We start from the raw sequence: 24,636 nt of genomic DNA, 5'->3' as shown, positions 1-24,636 counted from the left end.
TTTCATAGAATTAAGATAGTTATGGCCGAAGATCAAAACCAAAGACCTCTTAAGGACTTCGCTCAACCATCTAATGAAGAACCTAGTTCTAGTATAGTAAACCCAACCATCCCAGCTAATAATTTTGAACTTAAACCATCCCTGTTGCAACTAGTGCAACAGAGACAATTTGCGGGTCTCGCTACTGAGAACCCAAACCAACATTTAAAAATATTTCTTCAATTAGCAGACACTTTTAAAACCAATGGAGTTTCTTCTGAGGCAATACGTTTAAGATTATTTCCTTTTTCCCTTAGAGATAAAGCCCTATCATGGTTAGATTCCCTTCCACCCAATTCCATTATGACTTGGGATAACCTTAGAAGAGTTTTTCTTGCTATATATTTTCCCCCGAGTAAGACCGCCATTCTTCGAAACCATATAACTAGATTTAACCAAAACCAAGGAGAATCGTTCTTCGAAGCTTGGGAGAGATATAAAGAGTTGTTACGAGCATGCCCATATCATGGTTTAAAAAATTGGTTAATCATTCAAACCTTCTATAATGGACTTCATTACAACACAAAGATGACCATCGACGCTGCCGCAGGCGGTGCTTTGATGAACAAACCTTACCCTGAAACTAGTGCCTTCATCGAAGATATGGCTCAAAACCATCAATCATGGGGAGTCGAACGAGCGACAGTTGAGAAGAAGGAAGCCCAAGGAGGAGTGCATGAACTAAGCTCTATAGATATGATGCAAGCTAAAATGGACGCATTAGCCTTTAAGGTCGAGCATATGTGCATAAACCCGAATACTGTAGCCGCAGTTTCGTCGGATTGTGAGATATGTGGAACCAAAGGACACCAATCTGCAGAATGCAGTCTATTAAACGAAACCCATTCTAAGCAAGTGAACTACATCCAAGGGAACCCATATTCGAATACCTATAACCCTGGATGGAGGAATCACCCGAACTTCTCCTATAAAAATAATAACCCTATCCAAAATAATACACCTCTGAGACCTAGTTATCAAGCCCCTAGATCAAATCAACCTATGCAACCTGTACCACCAAAGCCGAGCCTTGAGAAAATTATGGAAAATTTTATCACCGCTCAAACCCAACAAAACAAAGATTTCATGAATCAAAACATTCATGTTAACGAATTGATTACTCAGTTAGGAACCAAGGTTGACCAAATAGTTACTCATACCAAGATGCTTGAAACCCAGATCTATCAGGTAGCTTTAAACCAAGCCCCTCAGACTACACCTGGAGGACAATTCCCTGGACAACCTCAACAAAATTCGAGAGGACAAGCCAATGCCATTACCCTACGAAGTGGGAACGCTTATGATGAGCCACCAAACCCTAGATTGAGTGAACCCGAAACTTCTAAGGAATGTGCCAAACCCAGGACGAAGTAAAGGAACCAGAGGAATCTGAAAACCAGGAAGGTCGAGAAAAAGGAGAAGAACCTAAAGATAAAACTTACGTACCACCCCCGCCATATAAACCACCTATACCATATCCGCAAAGACTCAAACAAACCCAGATCAATAAACAGTATCAAAAATTTATTAAAGTTATAGAAAAACTTCATGTAGAAATCCCTTTCACAGAAGCCATCACCCAAATACCTTCTTATGCAAAGTTTCTCAAAGACATCCTTACCAACAAACGTAGACTTGACGATGCGAAGCCTTTTGAATGTAATGCTATTTCCGAGGACAAAGTAGCTAAGAAAGATAAAGATCCTGGAAATTTCTCCATTCCTTTCCTTTTGGGTAATCATGTCATCGAAAAAGCTTTTCTAGACTTAGGAGCTAGTGTGAGCCTAATGCCTTTAGCAGTTTGTGAGAGGTTGAACTTAGGAGAATTACAGCCCACTAAGATGTCACTTCAGTTAGCCGATAGATCTGTTAAATATCCGATAGGCATTTTAGAAGATGTTCATGTTAGGATAGGTCAGTTATTTATCCCTACTGATTTTGTTGTCATGGACATCAAAGAGGACAATGATATACCAATCCTTCTAGGTAGACCATTCTTATCGACTGCAGGAGCCATAATAGATGTCAAGAAAGGAAAGTTGACATTTGAGGTAGGTGACGAGAAAATAGAATTTATACTTTCGAAATTTCTTATGGCACCTGTGATGGGAGATTCGTGTTATGCCTTAGATATCATTGATGAATGTGTTAGAGAATTAGAACAAAAAGAAATTATAAAAACAATTAAGTTACCATCAACTCTCATAAGGGAAGATGATGACTTTAAGAAACCTACATCGATGATAACCTTTACAAATGTTTATCCCTTACCCCAGATCCTATGCCATGCCCTAAGAAACCAACCTTAAAACTTAAGGAACTGCCTAAGAACCTGAGATACGAGTTCCTCGATGAAAAGATGAACCGTCCAGTTATAGTTAGTGCTACCTTGAGCCAAGAGGAAACGAACCAACTTTTAGACGTTTTACGAAGATATCCCTCAGCCTTAGGATATAATATCTCTGACCTGAAAGGTATAAGCCTATCCGTATGCATGCATCAGATTTCGCTCGAAGAAGATTCAAAACCCTCTAGGGAACATCAGAGAAGAATGAACCCTATAATGAGTGATGTTGTTAAAAAGGAAGTTCTTAAGTTACTTGAGGCAGGTATCATCTACCAGATCTCGGATAGTAAGTGGGTGAGCCCTGTGCATGTAGTACCTAAAAAGGGAGGCATCACAGTCGTGCAAAACGATAAAGGCAAACATGTAGCAAAACGTTTAGAAGGAGGATGGCGGATGTGTATAGATTATAGAAAATTAAATAAAGAAACTAGGAAGGATCATTTCCCTTTACCATTTATAGACCAGATGTTGGAGCGTCTAGCCAGACACTCCTACTTCTGCTATCTAGATGGATACTCTGGATTCTTCCAAATACCTATCCACCCCGAAGATCAAGAAAAAACTACCTTTACATGCCCTTATGGAACTTTTGCCTACAGACGAATGTCGTTCGGCCTCTGTAATGCCCCAGCTACTTTCCAACGCTGCATGATGTCAATCTTTGCAGATTACCTTGATGGTATCATGGAAGTGCTTATGGATGATTTCTCGGTTTGCGGATTTGATTTCCACAATTGTCTTGCTAACCTTGAGAAAATCCTCGAGAGATGCGTGGAGGTGAACCTCGTGCTAAATTGGGAAAAATGTCATTTCATGGTAACAGAAGGAATAGTTTTAGGATATATAGTTTCCAAATAAGGTATATAGGTAGATAAAGCTAAAATAGAAGTTATAGAAAACCTAAAACCCCCCAAAACCATCACAGAAGTCCGAAGCTTTCTTGGACACGCTGGATTCTACCGGCGTTTTATTAAAGACTTCTCCAAAATAACTAAACCTTTAACCGGACTTTTAATGAAAGATGCTGAATTCATTTTCGATGAAAAATGTAATGACGCATTTAATCTTTTAAAGCAGGCATTAGTATCTGCACCCATTATGAAACCACCTGATTGGTCAGAACCTTTTGAGATAATGTGCGATGCTAGTGATTATGCAGTTGGAGCCGTCCTATGACAAAGGAAAGATAAAAAAATTACATGCCATTTATTATGCCAGTAGAACCCTAGATGCTGCCCAACTTAACTACGCAACAACTGAAAAAGAAATACTCGTTGTAGTTTTCGCTATAGACAAATTTAGATCTTATCTAGTACGAGCAAAAATTATAGTTTACACCGATCATGCTGTCATTCGTTACCTATTAAGTAAAAAAGATGTCAAGCCCAGGTTACTCCGATGGATTCTATTACTACAAGAGTTTGGTTTAGACATAAGAGATAAAAAAGGCACTTAAAATGTAGTAGCCGATCACCTTTCTAGGCTAGAACATCTAAAACCTGAACTAGTACCCATAAATGATGATTTCGCCTACGATAGACTGATCGCTAGAGTAGAAACCATTGAAGATAATAACCTAGATCCTTATGAGCACCGTAAAAATTCCTTAGCAATAAGTAATGTACCCTCGTATGCAGATTTCGTTAATTACCTAGCTGCTGATATAATACCCCCTGATCTTGACTACCACCGCAAGAAGAAATTCTTCCACGATGTGAGAAACTTCTATTGGGACGAACCGCTCCTTTTCAAAAGGGGTAAAGATGGCATTTTTCGCCGTTGCGTTCCAGAAGAAGAGGTAAATAATATTATCGAGCATTGTCATTCTGCACCTTATGGTGGACATGCGAGCACCTCTAAGACATATGCCAAGATTCTTCAAGCTGGCCTATTCTGGCCTACCATGTGGCGCGATGTCTATGCTTGCATTGTCAAATGTGATAGATGCCAACGCACTAGAAACATTTCAAGACGTGATGAAATGCCTCTAAGAAACATTCAGGAAGTAGAACTCTTTGACGTATGGGGTATAGATTTCATGGGACCTTTTCCACCATCCTTAGGAAATAGGTATATCTTAGTAGTTGTAGACTATGTGTCTAAGTGGATTAAAGCTATAGCTGCACCCACAAACGACACTAGGGTAGTAATCAAACTATTTAAAAACTATATATTCCCTAGATTTGGAACACCACGTTTAGTCATAAGCGACGGAGGATCACACTTTATATCGAGAATATTTGACAAACTTTTAAGAAAATATGGAGTTAGGCATAGAGTAGCAACACCATACCACCCACAGACTAGTGGCCAAGTAGAAGTATCTAATAGGGAGATAAAACAAATCCTAGAGAAAACTGTTTCTATTTCTAGGAGAGACTGGTCTCAGAAGCTTCAAGAAGCATTATGGGCCTATAGAACCGCTTTCACAACCCCTATAGGAACTACTCCTTATCAACTAGTTTATGGAAAATCCTGTCACTTACCTTTCGAGTTAGAGCATAAGGCCTATTGGGCTATTAAGACTTTGAATTTAGACTACCTAGCCGCTGGAGAAAAGCGTATCCTAGACATTCATAAATTAGAAGAACTTAGGCAATCTGCTTACGAGAATGCAAAAATATATAAAGAGAGGACAAAAGCCTATCACGACAAAAGAATAGTAAAGAAAAATTTCAATATAGGCGATCATGTTCTCCTTTTTTACTCTAGGTTACGACTCTTCCCTGGAAAGCTACGTTCAAGATGGACCGGTCCTTTCGAAGTTTCCAAGATTCTGAGATCCGGAGCCGTAGAAATCAAGAACGAAACCAGTAGACCATTCATTGTAAATGGACAAAGACTGAAGCTCTACGAAGGAGGAGACATTCTGGCATACTACTCGAGCCATACCCTGATTGATCCATCGATTCCTACTACTACAGGTGTATAGATTCTAATCGTTAAGCTAATGACGTTAAACAAGCGCTGCATGGGAGGCAACCCATGGTTTTTCTTTCATTTTACTTTTTCTCATTATTTATTTTTATTTTATTTTATCATATTTTGCATTGAGACTAAGATTTGAATGGTTTGTATTTTCAGGATCACTTTCTTAACTTTTACAGGATGCAGGATTTCGATGCCATGCACGTGGCCTATAGAGATAATGCTCAGAGGGAGCGCTACATTGCTTTGTATCAGCGCCCTATGGCACCCACACGTTATCCTGATCAACAGTGTATGGAGACACTGGGTATCGAGCCGAGTATCTGATTCCTTAGCCACCAGCTTCACTGGGACGAGTTTGCTGATGACTTGAGTAACACATATAGGAACCTGACTTTGGAGTTCCTGAGTTCATTCGACTATGACCCATATTCTGGACCAGATGGGTATGCTGCTTTCAGGCTTTTCAGAGTCGAGTACTCCTTCAGCCAGAAAGAGTTCGGCGACTTATTGGGCTTCCAGACTACTCCTGATGCTATCCCAGAGACACCTATAGGATATTTCCTGGGTAAGGAGGTTGAGAAGTTTTGGAGTGATATATCGGGTGGTAGAAGCCAGGATCCATCTATGCAGCTGTCTCATGTCATACATAACCCCACATTCAAATATTTTCAGATGATATTAGCACATTCCTTCCTGGGAAGGTCGGATGCAGAGACACTACTGAGTGAAGAGGAGATCTTCCTATTATTTTGTGCATCCCAGTCTCGCCCAGTCGCATGTGGGAACTTTTTATTATACAGTCTCAGTGGTATCTCCAGATCCACCGAAGGAGTCATCCATGTTGGCGGAATCATCACGCAGATTGCTGTCGCTTTAGGTCTGTCTCGAAAGCTGTTACATCTTCGGACCTACTGTGGGTACACTACCATGGATATCAATTTCTGTTTGACCAGAGGATTGATGAGGAGAGCCTCTTTCCACCCATGTTAGTTTCGACTGCTAGTCGACAGCGAGGCTATCCATTACTTCACACTGCCAGATCCTATGATGACCAGTGTGCATGGTCCAGCGAATTGGAGTTATGCTCTAGAGGGCCAGGGGGAGACCGTCGAGGAACCGAGATCACCACTCATTGCTGAATACACGCCTACGCCACCATCTCCCAGAATCATTGTTTTCTCTAATAATCTTTCATTGCAGACACCTGACATCCGTACTCAGATTGCTGAGTGTCGAAGAGAGATCGCAACGCTTAGACAGGAGGTGGCTGACCTCACTATACAGATGGGAGTGTCTGATCTCACCCATGCTACTGAAGTCGACTGTCTATATCAGGAGATCGCAGAGCTCAAGCAAGAAGTAGCCATGCTCCGTGGTTCCTCTCAGGAAGATGATATCCCCACTATATGATCTCACCATTTCATCTTATTTTATCTCTTTTTTTATATTTCTCGTATTTACATAACTCATCTTATATTATCGCATTTGGAATATTATATAAACTACATCTATACATTAGTATTTCTATTTTTATCTATATATGCTTTATGTTTATTTTATTTGCATTTTAATTTTTCAGTTATTTATTTATTTTTAATTTTTGTTTTTGTTTCAGTTTCATTTTTATTTTTTGTTGTTTTTACCTTTATAAAATTATGCAAGTCAATGATGCTAGGAAAATCACAAAACAAATGCTATCCGGACCCCTCAAAGCCAAAAGACAAGAGAAGCCCAAGCCAAAGGACCAAAATCTGGCCCAGCCAGATTTTGCCTTGTGGCGCCCGCCATAGACCCTGTGGCGGCCGCCACAGCGTCTGTAAAAGGTCGGGGCAGAACCCCTTTCTTCACCATTTTTGCAACTTACAACCTTCCAAACCCATTTTTTCACCTTGGAAAAACATCCTTGAACCCACAAAAAACTCATACTTTTCTAACCACCACACCACACAAATTATTATTCCAATTTCCATTTTCGATTTCATCCGTCGGATTTTGTAAAAATCCAACCTTTTCACAAACCACTTCATCTTTTTCATCACTTTTCAAGAGCTTTTCAAATGGAGTTTAACGGATTCATTCTTCGAGGAGGGAAACCGGGGGATAGACAAAGAAAAATTATCGAACGGTTGCAAAATCTGGAAATCCTCCCGACAAGGTATGTTGACGAAAACTGTCTCTACACTTTAGGTATCTATCATAGCATATTTCATTTATTAGATAATTTAGGTTTGCATAATTTCTTTTCCAATAAAGAACCTACCTATGAGCGGTTGACAATTGAATTTTTGAGTTCCTTATTTTATATTGTCAACCCTAACACTGCTAGCACAATTGGTACTGTCAAATTTAGAATGTTTGCTGTTGAATACCAATTCAGTACCGACGAACTAGCCAGCTTGTTAGGAATCCCTCATGGGGACGATGCTATTTGTGAGGCCCATTTGGATTCCGAATGGTCTGTTGAGGTATTTTCCTTCTGGGAGCGTTTGTCAAACACTTCCATAAACTCTTTTGAAGGAGTTCTTGCCTCAACTATCCATAACCCGGCCATCAGAGTTTTTAGATATCTGTTGGCATGCACTATTTTTGGCCGGGAAAATCCAAATAAGGTTAATGCTAGAGAGCTTCTATTTTTACAAGGAAGCCTCACAAATAGACGTATTAATTCGGTCCCGTTCATGCTTGCTCATATGACTTTAACTTTGAATAAAGCGGGACCGATTTCTTTTGGTGGATTGATTACATCTATTGCTCGGGCGCTTAACCTGAACGATGAGATGGCTACCCTAGACCCCTTACCTCCTCGCACAATTAACCTAAAATTTCTGAGAGACATGAAATTGTGTCGCTCAAGGAGGGAAGGAGGCTATATGCTTATGGTTCATGGTGTAGCCATCCCTTCTGTTGTTTTACCGTGCACTAGACGTACAGATGTACGAGATGAAAAGAATTGGACCTACGCTTTAGATGCCCCCCCTGTTTTGGGTCCTCTTCCTCCTAACATGCCTGATGAGGCGGGACATGACACTAATGATGAATATGATCGGAGAGAGAGATCTCCCGTACCCCATGTGTCCCCCCATCATCCTTCACCACCACACACCGCACGATCTTCTTCTTCTGCAGGTACCACTCCTGGCTTCTATATTACAGAGGAGATGTGGCGTGACCACATGGCTAGAGAGCAAAGGCGTGACGACCTACTCTCTACCATCCAGCAACAAATGACGGATAACATGAACTTCATGCGAGAATCGCAGCGGAGGACAGACAGGTCCTACGACACTGTTCTACAGTCTCTGCAAACGATCACAAATTCACAAGCCCGTCAGCAACACTACCACCAGAGACACATGGCAATCATTGAAGCCACTCAAGGTTCCATTATGGGTAACCTTCGAGAAGTGAGGACCGCTCAGGATGCCCTGCAGGCGAGGATGGATCAGAGAGATCGTCGTCGTACCCGATCTCGTCGTCCACCTCAGGATGGCGAGGGCACTAGTGGTCAGCAATAGGTTGTCAGGTAACTCTTCCCTTATCTTATTTCGAAACATTGGGGACAATGTTCGATTTAAGTGTGGGAGGAGACTCTATCGTCTTTTCTTTATTGTCTTTTCTCGTTTTTCCTTTATCACTTTTTCTTTACTGTTTTTAGATAGTTTATTTATTGTTATTTCCTTTTAGTGGTTTATTTTGCTTTTTAGTATAATGCATGAGTTTGACGAGTCACCAAATATAGTAGATCTTTAGCACAATCCTACCTCCCCATACCTTTAGCCCCACCGAAAATTTTTTGCAAAAGAAAATAGTGTTATTTCGAAAGTTTTCAGGTTTTAAAGACATGTTTTGAGTAAGGATGCGGTGACTTGGGAGAACTTTGCGAAACATCAGTATCTGTTTTAGCACCATAAGCTTCATAAATATAGGAACCATTCCCGAAACCCCATATACCATGGCCTTAATCATCATTTCCGTATAAGTCCTCAGTAGTTTACCTCAGCAGTCAGCTCCGGCCTACGCATCCTCTACGTAGGGGACCGATGCAAATAAGTGAATGATCCAGAAAAACAAAAAAAATAAAAGAAAGCAAAAAGGCAACTTCGGTATAGGTGACCCTCACAAAGTCATTTAAACCAAAGAATTGTAAAAAATTGCTACAAAACAAAAAAGAAAAAGAAAAAAACTTACCCACTGTTAGTTGGTTCAGAGGTATCTGGCACTGAACTCGGTATGGCGGATTACGATCTGATCCCCCACAACTACAGTTGGGTCCAATAAAAGGGTTTACACATATTTATGTGCTAGAAACCCCATGCTCAGATCATAATCACTAACAGGCCACTCTACTACGAAGCATGTACGGATAACGGGCTTAATGTGATTGCGCCTGAATGAAAAGGACGCAAAAAGAGATGAAGAGGCAGGCCTAGGTATTGTGGGATAATATGGGTTGGTTAATATAGGAATGAAGTTTATGTCCGTATTTGCGGATTAGTGTCATCATGATACCCTTAGTTCACTCAGTTAGTATCTATCACTGCATCCCGACTTGAACTTAGAATTTTTACCTAAAACACTCGTTTACACAAATTTTCTTTTATGAGCTTTTTAATGTTTTGCTTGAGGACAAGCAAAGGTTTAAGTGTGGGAGAGTTTGATAACACTGAAATTTACCATATTTTCGACTCCGATTTCACATGCATTCTAGTTGTTTTATTATCATTTTGTTGTGTTATTGTTATGTTTTTCTTTGTTTTCAGGTTTTTACTTTAATCGGAGCCCCGATCAAGAAAAGGAGCCAAAAAGAGCCAAAAACCCTAAAATTCAGCATTTTGTTCTTGTGGCCTACCCCATGGTTGGCGCCATAGACCCTGCCATGACGCGTCCAAGCTCAACTTCCCTCAACTTCCACGTTCCCCACTACCTCCACTAAGGCGCCTCAGATTGGCCTTGTGGCGGGCGCCATGGCCTTGTGGCGGGCGCCACAAGAGGAAAATAGTTTCCCTCCCATTTTCAAGTTGAAGGGCATCCAAGTCATTTCCATCTTTTTACTTGCTTATAAATAGAAACTCGAATTCACTTTTACAATCATCCCAACTTAGAGCAGAGGAAAACTCAGAAGCAACTTTGTTTCACTTGGGCATATATTCAGTTTTATAAAGTGGTAATCGCTTTGCATTGGAGTGTTACCACAATTGTGTAATCGAGTCTGTGATAGAGTCTGTAATCGAGTTTGGAGCACTTTGGAAGGAAGTTAATCCTGCCGCCATTTTCATTTCCGCTTTGCAATTTATTCAACCCTCCGATTGGAGCAGGTTTTTATTACTTGTCTTTATCTTATTTATTTTCCCACACTCGCTTTACTTTATTTATTTCCTCGCACTCGCTTTACTTTTATTTATTTCCTCGCACTCGCTTTAATTTATTTATTTCCTCGCACTCGCTTTACTTTTATTTATTTCCTCGCACTCGCTTTAAATTATTTATTTCCTCGCACTTGCTTTACTTTATTTATTTTCCTGCACTCGCTTTACTTTATTTATTTCCTCGCACTCGCTTTACTTTTATTTATTTCCTCGCACTCGCTTTACTTTATTTATTTCCTCGCACTCGCACTACTTTTATTTACTTTCCGCACTCGGACTACTTTTATTTATTTTAATGCACTTTTACTTTACCATGTCTGACTAAATTTATAAGGTTAGAATGTAAGGATCGTAATTGAACCGACAATCCGTACAATTGTTCGTAGAAACACTTAAGGGCTATTTTAACTTTCAACTTAAGTTTTCCCGCACTTCAATTCCGTTGGGTAAGATCGAAAGCCGTCCAACGTCTTTTTAAACTTAATTGTTTTTAACTATTTCAAAAATAGCAAAAGCGCTTTGTCTAGTTCATTAGGATTTTTTAACATTAAGAAGAAAAGAGATTTTAAAACTATTTTCGGACGCGTTTATAAGTTTAGAGTCTGGTTCGTAAGAACCTCTTTTGGTTAAGAAATCCAGGTTATAATACTTTTCAACTTAGTCAAGATACTATATTTCTTAAAAATAGGTTTACTACTTTAACGCAATGCGCGCCTTTTTATAAGTGACAATAAGAGGGTTTGATTAGGGAGTACAACTCGGTTCTGAATACGCGAAAGTGACAGTTCCTGTTAAATTAGTTCTTTTCAAAGTAGGAAACACTGCCCATAAGTAGCTCTACTAGCAAGTACTTGGATTATTAATTGATTACGTGAATTACATTCGACCCTGTCTTTATTAATTAATCTTTATTCAACACTTTACTTTTCATTGCACACTCCAAAAACACTTATTTTGATTGCCTTTGATAAACACCATAACAACAGATAACGATAGATTGACACTTGGTCTCTGTGGATTCGATAATCTTTTATATTACTCTGACGCGTTCGTATACTTGCGAAACACCGCATCATGCCACTCTGAGGTGGTACATGGGTTTGGATAGTGCAAGTATCTGCACGTTCAATGATTTGGGTGAGGCTTTTGTAAAGTAGTATAAATATAATATGGATATGGCGCCGGATAGGGACTAATTGAAGTCAATGTCTCAAAAGGACAAGGAGGCATTCAAAGATTACACCCAAAGATGGAGGGAGCTTGCTTCTCAGATTAACCCTCTGTTGGAAGAAAAGGAGATGACCAAGATTTTTCTCAAGACCCTGAGATCGTTTTACTACGAGTGAATGATTGCTAGTGCCCCTAGTGACTTTACCGAAATGGTAAACATGGGGATTATATTAGAAGAGGGTGTTCGTGAGGGACGATTGTCTAAGGAAGAGGTATCATCGAGTAAGAAATATGGTAGCGGGTTCGCCAGAAAGAAGGAAGGTGAAACAAATGCAGTATCAGTTGGGAGGCAAAGGAGGCCTCATGTCAGAAGAAGTCCACAACCACGACAACACCATCATCAAGTATCATCCATTATTCCAGCCATTTCAAATAATCAATCAATTCCAGTTCCAGAACAACGTCAACTACAGCCACAACAAAGAACAAACAACTACAACACCAAGACCAACAATAATCAACAACAACAAAACTTTGAGAGGAAGAATGTGTCTTTTGCCCTTATTCCCATGTCATATGCTGAATTATACCCATATTTGGTTTTCAAGAACCTGCTTCAACCAAGAAATCCTCCACAAATTCCAGAACCACTTCCATGGTGGTATAAGCTAGAACTTCGTTGTGCCTTTGACCAAGGAGCTCCCGACAATGATATTGAGAATTTATACCCACTGAAATATGACGTCCAGAAGCTCGCAAAGAGTTGGATGGTGTCCTTTGAGGACCATGCACCGAATGTTAAAGCAAACACATTGCCTGCTCATGGTAATTCCTCAGTTAATATGGTAGACGATTGTCCCAGGGAGTTCAAGATATATGACGTATGATTCATTAGAAGGTCATTAGTGACGATGCATAAGGATATTTGTATGGTGAGTGATTGTGAGCATGACCATGACGGTTGTGCAATTTTCAGTGTTAACCCCCGAGGGTGTGTAATTTTGAAGAGAGACATCTAGAGGCTGATGGATGAATGTATGATCCATATTTTTCAGTCCTGTCACTTGGGTGACAATGTGAATGTAATTGTTCCCGTGTTCAAGACCCTAGAGAGGGTAGTAATCCAGTATGACAGCAACAGCAGTAACATCATTAATATATTGGTATCGTCGTTGGTAATATGGTTAGTGGGTTCAGTCCCGTATGCATCCGATAGAGTTGTTCCATACCGGTATAATGCTACTATGTTAGAGAATGGTCAAGAGGTTCCATTGCCTACGACTAGTTCTGTTGTGAGCATTGCTGATCTTACGAAGGTGACCTGTAGCGGTCGAGTTATTGGACCTGTTTTCCCAAAGGATGTAGAAGATGTCGGTAAGAAGGTTGAGGTACCTGCGATAGATCTGGTTAGTGCTCCAAAGTGTCAGTCTGGTGAATCCAGCAGTTTGAAGCCTAATGATGATGATGAGGTACTTCGTTTGATTAAGAAGAGTGAAATTCAATATGGTGGAGCAGCTGCTCCAAACTCCTTCTAAGATTTCAGTGTTGTCTCTGCTTATGAATTCTGAAGCGCACAGAGAAGAATTGCAAAAAGTATTGGAGAAAGCTTATGTAGAGCATGATGTAACAGTAGACCAGTTCGATCATATTGTGGCTAACATCGCTTCCTGCAACAATTTGAGCTTTTGTGATGAAGAACTTCCCGAGGAAGGTAGAAATCACAACCTAGCATTGCATATATCAATGAACTGCAAGGAGGATGCATTGTCAAATATGTTAGTTGATACCAGATCTTCTTTAAATGTACTCCCTAAATAAACTATGTCAAGGTTATCGTATCAAGGAGCTCCGATGACATACAGTGGTGTGATCGTCAAAGCTTGTGATGGTTCTCGCAAGACTGTTATTGGTGTCTGGACCTTCTAGTAAAGATAGGTCTGAGTGATCTCCAAATTACTTTCCAAGTAATGGACATCCACATGGCCTATAGCTGTTTTTTAGGAAGGCAACGGATCCATGAGGCTGGAGCTGTTACATTCACGTTGCACCAAAAGTTGAAATTCGTGAAGAATGATAAGCTCGCCATTGTAGGTGGAGAGAAAGATTTGTTGGTGAGCCATTTGTCGTCTTTCTCCTATGTTGAAGTTGAAGATGAGATTGGATCTCCGTTCCAAGTTCTATCTATTGCTGAAGAAAAGAGAGTTGGGGCGCCTATGTCCTCTTTTAAAGACGCTCCGAAGATTGTTGAAAATGGTAACTCTGATTAGTGGGGCCGGATGGTAGAGTTCACCGAGAATAAGAGCCGAGCTGGTTTGAAATTTCAGCAAGGGTCGTCTGTGATCAAAGTTGAAGATATGCACCCTAGTTTCCGTAGCGATGGGTTCCTTCATGGTAATAAACAACACTCAGTTGCAGTGATTGAGGGGGATGAAGACGAAGACTACACCAATTTTGTGATGCATGGAAAAGCTTGCAACAATCGGATCGTTGTTGATGTTCCTGTTATCATTCATCGCTCTAAGTAATTGTTTTTATTATTTTTGGAAAATCCTTCTCCTATGCCTAAGGGAGAAGTGAACATTGTTGGGCATTTTTCAATTTGATCATCAATAAAATGAAATTCTATTCATCCGCATCTATGATGTTTTATTTTTACTTTTTATTTTTCTGAAAATGGTAACCACCAAAAGACATAAATAAATAAACAATATTTGTCCATCTGCATTATATTTGGTCACAATTCACTTCTCTAAAATCAAAATATCAAATCATTATGCAAGTTGGTTTCTAAACCCATTGAATACAATGATCCTACTCCTTCTCCAAACTTTGAATTCCCTGTGTTTGCGTCAGAGGAAGAAAGTGATGAAGAAGTATCTCATGAATTAACTCGTCTACGTGAGCATGAGGAAAAAGTCATTCAGCCGTTTGAAGAGCAGATTAAGTTAGTCAACTTGGGTTGCAAGGATGATGTGAAGGAAGTCAAGATTGGATCTCGACTGTGTCCTGAGGTTAAGAAGGGTTTGATTGATATTCTCCGAGAGTATTCATATGTGTTTGCCTGGTCCTATCAAGACATGCTTGGTTTAGATTCTGAGATTCTGAAGCATAGATTCTCGTCGAAGCCAGAATGCCCGCCAGTTAAGCAGAAATTAAGAAGAACTCATTCTAATATGGCAGTGAAAATCAAAGAATAAGTGCAAAAGCATATTGGTGTTGGTTTCCTTGTTACTGTTGAATATCCGCAGTGGGTGGCCAATGTTGTGCTTGTTTCGAATAAGGATTGAAAAGTCTGTATGTGCATCGATTATATAGATTTGAACAAAGCTAGTTCGAAAGATGATTTCCCTCTGCCACACATTGATATGTTGGTAGATAATACGGCTAAATTCAAAGTCTTTTCATTTATGTACGTATTTTTTGGATATAATCAGATCAAGATGGCACCTGAAGATATGGAGAAGACAACATTCATTACACCTTGGGGAGCATTCTGTTATAGAGTGATGCCTTTCGATTTAAAGAATGTTGGTGCAATATACCAGAGAGCAATGACCACTCTTTTTCATGATATGATGCATAAAGATATTTAAGTATATGTTAATGATATGATTGCTAAATCCGTTGATGAAGAAGAGCATGTTGAGCATATTTTGAAGTTATTCCAGCGTTTGAGGAAATACAAACTCCGCTTGAATCCTAATAAGTGTACATTTGATGTTCGTTCTGGTAAGTTGTTGGGCTTTATTGTCAGTGAGAAAGGTATTTAAGTTGATTCTTCCAAGGTCAAAGCAATACAATAGATGCATGCGCCCAAAACTGAGAAGCAAGTCAGAGGTTTTCTCGGTCGCTTGAATTATATCTCAAGATTCATTTCACACATGACTGCCACATGTGCGCTTATATTCAAGCTTCTTCAGAAAGATAAGTCTTGTGATTGGACCGAGGATTGCCAGAAAGCTTTTAACAGTATCAAAGAGTATTTACTTGAACCTCCGGTTCTATCCCAGCCTATTGAAGGAAGACCATTTATCATGTATTTGACTATGCTTGATGAGAGTATGGGTTGTGTCCTTGGTCAGCAAGATGAAACTGGAAAGAAAGAATATACAATTTACTACCTCAGTAAGAAATTCACCGACTGTGAGACTCGGTATTCTATGCTTGAAAAGACTTGTTGCGCATTGGCTTGGACTGCTAAGCGTCTGCGTCAGTATATGTTGAATCATACCACTTGGTTGATATCCAAAATGGATCCAATCAAGTATACTTTTGAGAAGCCTACTTTAATTGGGAGGATTGCCCATTGGCAGATGTTGTTATCAGAGTGTGATATTGAATACCGATCTCATAAAAGGATCAAAGGTAGTGTCTTGGTTGACCATTTGGCTCACCAACTGATTGAAGATTATCAGTCAGTGCAGTATGACTTCTCTGATGAAGAGATTTTTTACTTGAAGATGAAAGATTATGATGAAATATTGCTTGTAGAAGGGCCAAAACCTGGTTCCCGTTGGGGCATGGTATTTGATGGAGCTGTTAATCAGTATGGTAATGGCATTGGGGCAGTGATTATTACTCCTCAAGGCACGCATTCTTTGTTTATAGCTAGATTGAATTTCAACTGTACAAACAACATGGCTGAGTATGAAGCTTACATTATAGGGCTTGAAGAGGCCATTGATCTCAGAATTAAATATCTTGACGTCTATGGAGATTCAGCTTTGGTTGTGAATCAGATCAAAGGTGAATGGGAGACGAATCGACCCGATTTGATACCGTATAGAGATTATGCAAGTGGAATTTTGACTTTCTTTACAAAGGTTGAGTTTTATCATATCCCTCAAGATGAAAACCGGATGGCAGATGCTCTTGCAATGTTAGCTTCAATGATTATGGTGAAGTTCTGGAACAAAGTTCCTAATTTGACTATGATGCGTCTTGATAGGTCAACTCATGTGTTTGCTGTTGAAGAGATCGAAGATGAAAATCTGTGGTATTATGATATCAAATGTTTTCTCCAAAGTCAGATTTACCCGTCTGGGGCATCTTTGAAAGATAAGAAGACTTTGAGAAGATTAGCCGATAATTTCTACCTGAATGGTGATGTGTTGTACAAGAGAAACTTCGATATGGTTCTACTCACATGCGTGGATAGACACGAAGCAAACTTATTGATGACTGAAGTGCATGAAGGCTCCTTTGGTACTCATTCCAATCGACATGTTATGGCTAAGAAGATGTTGTGAGCAGGTTACTATTGGCTGATAATGGAATCTGATTATTGCAAGTTTGTAAAGAAATGCCACAAGTGTCAAACTTATGCGGATAAGACTCATGTTCCTCCAACACTGTTGAATGTCATTTCCTATCCATGGCCCTTTTCCATGCGGGGAATTGATATAACTGGCATGATTGAGCCCAAAGCTTTGAACGAACATCGTTTCATTTTGGTGGCTATTGACTACTTCACAAAGTGGGTTGAAGCGGCATTGTATGCGAATGTGACCAAGCAAGTTGTTGTGAGGTTTATCAAGAATAAGATTATATGCCGATATGGTCTGCCATATAAGATCATTACTGATAATGGATCGAACTTGAATAATAATATGGTGGAAGCTCTTTGCAAAGACTTCAATATTGCACATCATAATTCTTCTCCCTACAGACCTAAGATGAATAAGGTTGTTGAAGCTGCAAACAAAAACATTAAGAAGATCATTCAGAAGATGGTAGTGACGTATAAGGATTGGCATGAGATGCTCACATTTGCTTTGCATGGGTATCATACATCCATCCGCACTTCAACAGAGGCAACCCCTTTCTCACTTGTTTACGGCATGGAAGTTGTGCTCCCGGTAGAGGTTGAGATCCCATCATTGCGTGTCTTAATGGAAGCCAAGTTGACTGAAGCTGAATGGTGTCAGACCAGGTATGATCAACTGAATTTGATTGAAGAGAAGAGGTTGACTGCCATGTGTCATGGTTAGTTATATCAGCAAAGAATGAAGAAAGCTTTTGATAAGAAGGTCAGACCTTGCATGTTTAGAAAAGGTGATCTTGTGCTCAAGAAGATTCTATCTTTCAAACCAGATTCTAGGGGGAAATGGACTCCTAATTATGAAGGCCCATATGTTGTTAAGAGAGTCTTTTCAGACGGTGCTTTGATTCTTACAACTATGGATGGTGAAGAGTTCACTCGTCCCGTGAAAGCTGATGTAGTCAAGAAAAACTTCGCCTAAAAAGAAAAGAACAACTCCCTAATTTGAAAACCCGAAAGGGCGACTTAGGCAAAAGTGAGCGTCTCGGTGGATTAAAAACCCGAAAGGGGATCCAGGCAAAAGTTAGTGACATAAAACAAAAAAATTATCCCGATAATTGAGTACCTCACCTTAGGGCAATTTATGCAAAAATTAGGGATCATGGCAAGTAACTGCATCCTGCTGATCTTCAGTCTTGAAGACATTCTTGAGTACAACCTTTGGTTCTGATTCGTCTCCAACCGAAGCCAAGAGCACAGTGGATATCAAAGTCGGCATAAGGATTAGTGATCATTGTATTCAATGTAGCCCTTTTCCATGTAAATTACCATTTTTCAACTTTTGTAAAGATCTATGGAGTCTTGTCATTTACAGATTACCATTCTATTAAATGAAATTGAGCTTTTTTATCCAATTTTTTCTACTCTTATTTATCTTTCATCCAAATAGATTTAAATTTTATGATGTTCATTTTTGAAATTAAATTTTAAATCAAAATCATGTTTTTAAATAATAAAAGCAGTTACTTTAAAAAGCAATTAAAGGAATATCAATAACGGTTTGAAAAACGGTAAGCGCTAAATGTGGAGCATTATTGGTTCTCCCCAAGCAGTCGGCGTGATCCCTATTTCATCTCCAACAACATTTCAGCAACCGGGTTTTGTTGGTTTCCCCAACAGAGTTTGTGAATGGTCTCCCCTGAGTTGTAGGCGCGTTATCTCGGCAGTTCGCATATATCTCGACATGAGATTCTTGTTACTCCCCTCAAGTCTCCAGCGGGTTTCATTTAGCGCCGATTCTTAGCAATTTTGTGATTGTCCCCTGCAGGGTTGTCTCCCATTCGATATGGTTTTGACCTGAAATTCCCCGCAAAGTTGATAATGTAGTTTTCTCAGCAGATCCTCTCCCCTTTCCCCATCTAGGGTTGAGCCTTCGAGATGGATAGTTAGCATTCATCCTTTACCTCTCTTTCTCTAGTTGTTTCCCTCCTGTTGAGATTGGTCGAGTGTTGTATTGATGATCCAGGGCAGTGACGTTTGTATCCTTTGTGATCGTATTTGTCAGCATAATCATCATATATACATTTACATATACATTCGTAAATTTCATTATTACATTATTATTGCACTTTGTGATTCATTTTTCCTCCGACACTCTGCTACGGTGGTATACTTTTCTCCCCACACAGATTTGGTGTGTCTGTCCTCTTTCAATTATAGAGTGTCGGCCCATTAAGCAGAAAGAATTTAACCTTTCTCATTCCCCACTGAGTTGTTTCCTCGTGGATGATTATTATTTTAGTCTCCTCCCCAGTTGATTATCTGGATGGAACCACTCCCCTTAAGCTATATCCTCATTAGGTTGAGTCTTTGATTGACCGTTTCTCTCAAGCTCTTACCTAGATAGATGCTTTTGGTTCCCTGAGAGTTTATTACCCAGTAACTGGTAGTATTCTTCTCAATTTGCAATAACTTCACTTTTTCCCAATCCCCGACAAAAGTAACCTATTTTCCCCAACGGATTCTTTTTTTACGTTTCCCCAGGAAGTCTATCCTTGATATGTTCATCCTAACCGATGACAGATATTTTCTTCCCCTGCTTTGAGTCTATCCTTGATATGTTCATCTTAACCGATGACGAATATTCTCTTTTTGGTATTCTACCCAGTAAAAAGGTAGTTGTAATCCCTATTTCTTTCCCTAGAGAGTTAATCATTGATATGTTCATCCTAACCAATGACGAGTTTTCTTCTCTTTGCGGTCTTCTGCCCAGTAACCGGTAGTTGTAAATCCTGCTTTCCCCTTTTATGGAGTCTATCCTTCATATGTTCATCCTAACCGGTGATGGATATTCTCTTTTGGTTTTCTATTCAGTAACTGCTAGATATAATTCCTATTTCTCCCCTCGGATTCTATTCTTGATATGTTCATCTTAACTGGTGACGGGTATTCTCTTTTTGGTTTTCTATCCAGTAACTGATAGATGTAATTCCTACGTTTTTCAGGCAGTTTATCCTTGATATGTTTACCCTAACCGGTAACGGATATTCTTCCTAAGGTCCCCAGGTGAGTCTATCCTTGATATGTTCATCTTAACTGATGACATATGTTCTTTCCTTTGAGTCTATCCTTGATATGTTCACTTTAATCAGTGACGGATATTCTCTTTGTTTGTGGTCTTCTTCCCAGTAACCAGTAGTTGTAAATCCCATTTAGTTCTTTCCTCAGCGAGTCATCCTTGATATGTTTACCCTAACCGGTAACAGATGTTCTCCCTGTCAGATTTTGTTATCCCCTTACCCAGTAACCGGTAGTGGATAGTAAATTTTTGTTGCTCCTGTGTTGAAGGTAATCTCTTCCCCAGTTGAGTTTGATTGCGTATTTCCTCAGTGGAACCGCCTTTTCCTGTTTAGATCGAGTATTTCAGCTTTGTTCTGATCTACTTGTTTCCCCTGCAGATATTCTTTTATTCCCCGGCTGAGTCTTTCCATTGATTTATTTTCATGGAATCCCTTGTGTCCCCCAGCAGTTTTAAGTCGTAGCCTGGCCTACGCACAACCTCTTTTATCCCTAGAGTTTCTGTCTTCCTAGTGAGTTTTCCTTACGGAATGCATTACACTCCTGCGGACTTTCGGTCTCTCCAGATTCTTTTCCTTTGTGGCAACATTTTTCCCCACAGTGATTATTTTAACATTCATAGCATATGCATTATGAGGTCTCTTAGGGACCAAAATTTGTTTCTATATGTTGTTATTTAGGTCCATTCTACTGAGTCGATGCGAAGATTTTAACCTTCATATCCTTAGCTAGAACGTCCTTAAATAGGGGCAGCTGTAAGACCCCAATTTTGACCCTAAGATCCCTCATGCTATCTCAACATATGCATTAGCATTGGGATCACACCTTGGCATCCTCCTTACCCCTTATTCATTAGGTTTGCATTGGGAGATATCACCAAGCACTATTTGATTGTATCATACCTTGTTTTTCATTATTTAGTAACCAAAATACCAAAAATATGTCATTGTATAGTTTAACTCTTTTGTAGGTAATGTGTATGCTCGCCTTTGATCTATCAAGCTCATATCTAGGATTTAAGACCCTCATTGCAATGATCTCAATCAATAATTGGTCTATATTTGGCTCTAAGTATCATATATGGATCCCCATGATCTTCACATGTTATTTTGATCAAGAAAGCATCAAGAGTTTAGAGTTGGTTTGCCTTGGAAACCCTAATTCATCTGGGTATTTTATGTGACTTCTTCAACAAGTTTCCTCAACAATTGATCAAATATCCCAAGGGATACTTCACATTTCATCATCTTATGCATACATGATCCTCCATGAGTCCCAAAAATCAATAGAATGTCAAGTTAGCAAGATGGTTCATGGTGGTTGACTAGAGGAAGTCAACTGGTCAAAACCAGGGTTCCCTAGACCCTATCTCCTACAATATTTATCATATGAAAATGATTCCAATAGAAAGTTTACTCTAAATTACATTACAAACAACTTTCATGTTTAAGTCAAGATCTAGTTTTGCTTGGAAAGTCATTTTTTATGGTGAAAGATTATAGGTCATTTTGTCTAGACCCTAATTTGAAAGTCAGCTTCCCAAGACCATAACTTGCTCAATTTTTATGCGATGAAAGAAATTAAAGTTTCATGATCAAATTAAAGATGTCTACTTCAACTTTTATGTTTGGATGAAGTGTAAATTAAACTTGAAAATGCATGTGCCAAGAGGAAACATTATAGGTCATTTTGGGCCAATACCATTGAACAAGTGATTTTCCTCAACTTCTAAAATGCATAACGCATTCATGCTAAATCCAAATAATGTCCAATTTATGACCAAATTGAATGTATTTGGAATATCTACAACTTTGATGAAGGGACTTTTCTCATTTGAAGTCCATAGAAAAAGTTACTCAAGGTGGAAGAAGTGAACATATGGCTTGGTACTTAGAATTTTTTTTAATATGTTTGATTTTCCAAACTTCCACCTCAAAATTCATCATGATCCAAGCTTCAAATGAAAAGGTGTTCAACATGGAAGTTGTTCCTATTGATCTAAACTTCCCAAAAAGTTCAAAATAATCTCATTTGGACAAAGTATGAATGACTTGCACATGGCTTAAAGTTGAAGGACCATTTGGATAATTTGAAGTTCCACTTTTCATACATGAATGCATGGCTTACCAACATGGTTTCAGCATTTCTTACACACAATTTTGGACCTAAGTGCATAACTTGATGGGCCTATCACACGCCCATGCAAGCATGCGAGTGAGATTTCCAACTTTTGCCAAAAATGGAAGTGTGCAATTATTAATCTCATTAGCTATAAATAGAAGCTCTCTAGCTCAGAAATGAAAACCTGGAGCGCAAGCTTTGATTCAGCAACCCTAAACCCTCACCATTAAAGGATAAGCTTGAGAATTTTCTTTGAAAATAGAGTTTGAATCTCCCACTGTTTTTGAGATTGAAACTCCAAGATTCCATCCATTTCCTTGATCCATTTCCACTCCATCAAGCATCTGAAGCAAGGCCAAGCATAATTGAGAGCAAGATCGTGCCAATTTCAAGCTGCAGTGAAGGTGATTTTCAGAATTTTTCATCTCTTCGATTCTCACTCAATTCTCCACTATTCTTGTTGATTTTTGGTTGTCTGAAGTCCTACCAATGTAGGCAGAAGACTGAGTTGCTTTGAGGTCAAATCGAAGCAACTCAGATCATGATCCTCAAAATTCAACTCCCTGTATCTTTCTATATACTTGGAGTTAGACAAAATTGAGGCCAGATTCGAGTTCCTGAGCATTTTTTCTTTAAATTCATGTCCTCCTTTTTTATTTTGGTGATGGTTGAAGGTGGACCAGTCCGGTGAGGTCCACCGGAGAAGAAGACTGGAGCTCTGGCTCCGGCGATGTGTTGGCACGTCTCTGAACCACATGATCCATTCAATTTGTTTTAATCTAGGGCGTTGGTTGTGATTACCACGCGTGCAACGCGATTGACTTGGTGTATGGTGTAATGTGCGTTATGGACCATTTGATTTGTCACCTCAATTAATGAGGGGGATCAGATGGTCCACGTATTTTGTAATTTTGTAATTTTTATTTTTATTTCTTTATTTACATTAATTCATATTAATTTTAATATTGACCCAAAAAATATGGGACTTTCACCAAAAAAATTCAAATATTTCTCTCTTTCATTTTCTGAATTAAAATGATTTTTTTGGATCAATATTAATATTTTTCATGATTTAGTTGTTTTTGTGCATATTTTTAATTGTTTAAAAATACTTTTAAATCTCCAAAAATCATGAAATTTTTTCTCCAAGGTCATTTGACCTTGTTTGACCTATGATAAATCTCTTGGCTATTTATTTGGTGTTTTTGAAGAGATTTTAGGTTTTTGATCAAACATATTTTAATTTAATATATTTTTAATTGATTTTTAATTTATTTAATTGAAAATAAATTGTGTTGAGCTATTTTTATTGACTTGATGAGTTTGACTATTGTGTTTGGGCCTTGGTCAAGGTTGATTTGACTTTTGTTGGATTAAAATCATTGGATTTAGGGGATTGATGAAATGTACATTTCATATCCCAAAATGAATGAATGATTTTAATTTGATAAAATTCCTCCCATGACCAATTTGTGTTTGTCTCATATCCCATCCCTCTTCATCTTCAATCCCTTTTTATCCCACTCCTCTCATTGGTCAATGACATCTCAATATCCTAAGGCTAATCGGATCATAAACCAATACAAGTATGGATGAGATTAGGTCCACCCTTTTGTCATTTTCTTTTTGTGTGTGGTATATTTTGGGAGTATGGTTTATTATACCATATCTCTAACATGCATTAACACTCAAATTTCTATTGCCCGACCTCAAGCATCTGTGACTTCTACATAAGTCCAATTACGATTGCTTAACATAGCGCTAAATTTTAACCCAAAAGCATAGCATTCTAGTAGGTGAGATTGTAAGTCTCTCCCCTTTCATGGTATTGTATGGAAACTTGGCCTTTTTTCCTTCCTTTGGAAGATGTCTAGGTTCAAGGATCCATGCTTATGAATAGAGGGTTGAGTGTTCTTCAAAGAATGACTTAAACAATAAAAAGCAAAACTTCACTAACTTCTAATCAACTAACATTTTACTAACTTTTAATTTCAAGTCATTTATTTTTATGCACTTTAAATTCAAGCCTTTTATCATTTGCCATTATTCATACCATTTAACTTGTTTATTTTGATGTCATTTTCACTATTCTCACTTGAGCCATATATTGTGATTATATTGTGATTGTATATACTTGTTTGTGTATTTTGTTTGTTTTTGTGGTCTTTTGACCTTAAGATACTTAATAAACAACAAAAACTCTTAAAAAATGTTTGTGTGGACTATTGGATTTGATCTGAGACTTGGACTTAGAATTACGCAACACTCCCTATGCAAAAGAACTTGGCCAATGCCAACATTCATGAAACCAAGTGCTTGTGAAT

General features: G+C 38.9%; 1 non-coding gene across 1 annotated transcript; it reads right to left on the bottom strand.

The window, feature by feature from the left end:
- Nucleotides 1–405: 405 nt before the first annotated feature.
- On the bottom strand, nt 406–512 carry LOC127077497 (small nucleolar RNA R71). Its single transcript, XR_007787298.1, has one exon. It is a non-coding gene; the product is annotated as a small nucleolar RNA R71 (small nucleolar RNA).
- Nucleotides 513–24,636: the final 24,124 nt, after the last annotated feature.

The sequence above is a fragment of the Lathyrus oleraceus genome, chromosome 4 (genome assembly GCF_024323335.1).
Source record: "Lathyrus oleraceus cultivar Zhongwan6 chromosome 4, CAAS_Psat_ZW6_1.0, whole genome shotgun sequence".
Taxonomy (NCBI): domain Eukaryota; kingdom Viridiplantae; phylum Streptophyta; class Magnoliopsida; order Fabales; family Fabaceae; genus Lathyrus; species Lathyrus oleraceus.
Note: the sequence above shows the minus strand (reverse complement) of the source record. Positions and strands in the feature narration are given on the sequence as shown.